Source organism: Gracilinanus agilis, chromosome 3 (assembly GCF_016433145.1).
Source record: "Gracilinanus agilis isolate LMUSP501 chromosome 3, AgileGrace, whole genome shotgun sequence".
NCBI lineage: Eukaryota > Metazoa > Chordata > Mammalia > Didelphimorphia > Didelphidae > Gracilinanus > Gracilinanus agilis.
Window position 1 is genome coordinate 44,727,396 of NC_058132.1, and position 3,425 is coordinate 44,730,820.

At 41.5% G+C, this 3,425-nt stretch overlaps 1 non-coding gene across 1 annotated transcript; it reads left to right on the plus strand.

Annotated features, from left to right (window-relative positions):
* The first annotated feature begins 2,015 nt into the window (after positions 1 to 2,015).
* LOC123243494 lies at positions 2,016 to 2,148 on the plus strand. The gene has a single exon (XR_006506016.1). It is a non-coding gene; the product is annotated as a small nucleolar RNA SNORA35 (small nucleolar RNA).
* Positions 2,149 to 3,425: the final 1,277 nt, after the last annotated feature.

The window sequence follows — 3,425 nt, forward strand, 5'->3', positions numbered from 1 at the left end:
AGAGAGAGAGAGAGAGAGAGAGAGAGAGAGAGAGAGAGAGATGAGCACAGGGGAAATCTCTTGCCTTGGCTTTTATCAAGGGACCATCTCTTCTCTCAGTCCTCATCAAAAAGCAGTTAATGAGAAACTGATTGCATGTGGGACATACCACACTCAGTACAAGAAAAGCATACATCAATGGTAAGGCTTGGAAGCCTCAAGTTTGAATCTCTCCGAGGATGGGATCATAGAGCTGGAGCTAGAAAACACCTCACAGTCCACCTAGTACAATCCATTTGTTTTACAGATGAGGAAACTAAGGTTCACAGAAGGGAAGGGTCTTGCCCAAAGTCACACAGGTAGTGTCAAAAGTAGGATTTGAGGGGCAACGAGGTGGCGTTGTTGGAGAGCCTGGAGTAGGGACCAAGGTTCAAATCTGGTCTTAGACCTTTCCTGGCTGTGTGACCTGGGGCAAGTCACTTAATCCTGTTTATCTCAGTTTCCTCATCTGTAAAATGAGCTGGAGAAGGAAATGACAACCCACTCCAGATTCTTTACCAAGAAAAAAACCCAAATGGGATGACAAAGAGTCAGACATGACTAACTGACAACAACAAAATGTGGACAACAAAAGAATGTCCAAGAGGAGGCAGTATGGGTTGGTGGCATGAGCTTTGGCTCAGTCACAGACCTTGGGTTCAGATCCAGCCTCTGTCCCTAACTACCTTCCTGACCAAGGACCATGAACAAGTAACTTCTCAAGGCCTGGGTTTCTTCTTCTGTAAAATGAGAGACTTGGACTACACAGAGTTTCTTAACCTGGGATTGAGGAAATTTCAAAAACTATTTCAATAACTACTTGAATGTCATTGATTTCCTTCTAATCCTTTATAGTTTATTCTATGCATTTAAAAACTTTATTCTGAGAAAGGGTCCATAGACTTCTAAGGGAGCTTCCAGCTCTAAATCTGTGACTGGATTGGAGAGGAGGAATATTTATAGAAACTGGGTTCTATGTATACATATGTATTCAGAGAATTGTTTGGGAGTCATTCTACTCTTTTATGCTTTGAGTTCAGTGAATTGTAGGATGTTTACTAGGAAGAAACTCGGAAACCATGTCATCTTCATTATGCCAATGAGGAAACTGAGGTCCACAGAGGTTAAAGGACTCAATCTGGCACCACAAAGGTAAAAAAAACAGCAGAAGTAGAATTTGAACCCAGGTTGATTCTAAGTATAAGGTTTGCTCCATAGGATTTGACAATATCTTATTTTTTTTTAACCCTTATCTTCTTTTTTTTAGCCTTAAAATACATTAGAAAGCAGCCATATTTATTCTTAGCAACAGGGCCCTGAGACCTTAGCTGGGGAGGCTGCTTATACCCCCCTCACCTCAGGGAACAACAATCCAATTAGCTGACCCTCAGTTTCACCTGGGAAAGAATTCTGTCTTTCTATTGCCCAGGACTAGCAGACTGCTTTGTCTCTGGGACTAGCTCGGAGGTAGCTCTGTTCCATGCCCAAGGCAGAAATTCCATACCACAGGAAAAAAAAGAAATCTTCAAAAAACTGAGGAAGGTACTGGACTTAGCTTAGTAGGGCCTTTTTAGGGAGAGTGGATTTTAAAGCTGAAATTGTCTTACTCCTGGGATTCTACTTTCTTTTCCAAGCCCCAGGTGTCTAGTTTTTTTAAAATCTAAGTGAGAAGTGAAAGCCTGGTGGGACCAGCTAGAATTAAAGACAATATGGAGGAGAATGTGGAGCAGATAATGGATTCTATAAAAAGCCTTGAAAAGCACTTAAAAAAGCACTTTAAAAAAAGCACTCAAGTGGCAAGGCTTTTGGTGGGTGTCCTCTGGTGTACACACCTTTTGAGCACCTGCAAACTGATTTCATAACAATGCCAAAGGCTGGACAATATAAATTCTGTCTATTCATAGTGGACCAACTGATCAGATGGCCAGAAGCATTTCTTACTGCCCAGGCCACAGCGACTTTTGTTGCCAAGGTGCTTTTAAAAGAAATCATTCCTCCAGCATTGTTAAGTGACCCACTGGGCCTCCCTGTGGCCAGATGGGCCTCATCACAGTGCAAGAGTAATTCCCCTCTTTACAGAAGGGCCAGGCCTGCTTTGTAGGCTGCCCCTTTTGGACTGGAGGTACAACTGGCCAGTGTGGGGCTGGCACTTCAAAAAACTGATAGCTGACCCTTTTGGACCTTTTACATCTCTGGATGAAGAACCCCTACCCCAGCCTCTGAACACTGAGGAGTCCCCTACCTACCCTCTATCCTAATGAGAAATGAAGCTTCTCAGTTAACCAATCTGCCTTCTGGGAATGAAAGAAGATAATACTTAAAACTGCTCTTAGCATTGCTCTAGGCATTTTACTAACCACTCATACCTCACTGCTCCATTTTCCCAGCCTTAACTGGGAAGCTAAAAGCTGCTAAACTGTCCAGTTGGCAGTGTGATGCGAGCATGTCTGCTATTGTGGCCACAGACTGCTTTGGGAAAGCTGTGTAGTGTACCTGGGTGTTCTCTAGTCTGACCCCCTCCCACACACCTATTCAATACTCAGATGATACTAGTACATAAACTCATCAGAAAACTGAAAAAAAAAAAAAAAAAAAAAGAAATCATTCCTCGTTTTGGCCTGTCTGCATGTATTGATTCAGACAGGGGAAGTCACTTTACCAATTCAGTTTTATCTGAAATATATTCCTGTTTGGGGATAAACCCCAAATTTCAATGTACCATATCACCCCCAGAGTTCAGGCCAAGTTGAAAGGATGAACAGAGAACTTAAAACTATGATTGGCAAATTATGCACTGAGACGCGTTTAAAATGGCCTGAAATTCTCCCTCTGGCCCTTATCTTAGAAGCAGGCCCAGGGGAGATCTACATATCTCACCATATGAGATGCATTTTGGGCAGGCTAAGCCTTTTTCTCCTGCATTTACATCACTATTAGGAGGAGATACTTCTATTGCTTCATATATATGGGAATTGCAGCACAAACTGTGTGAACTCCATGAATCCGGAACTGCAGTACAAGCAGGACCTATAGACTTTTCACTTCATGACCTGAACCCAGGAGACAAGGTGTATATAAAGAATTTCCAGCACACTGGAGCAACTCAGCCTTCATGGGAATATTATTAACCAAATATTATTAACCATTCCAACAGCTATAAAAATTGGAGAAAAGGACTCTTGGATTCATTGCTCACATGTAAAGAGAGCATCTTCTATTGAAACTGATTGACTGTTTCCTGTTACATGCATTGGAGATAACAGTTCATAGACAAATGGATGGTGTTTTTGGAATCACGTATTTTTTTCTGAATTTATTTTATTTTTCTTATTGCTTTTCCCTTTTATTTTTTTAATAGAATAATTGACTCTTTCCCCTTTTTCTCATTTCTTGTACTTAAAGTACAG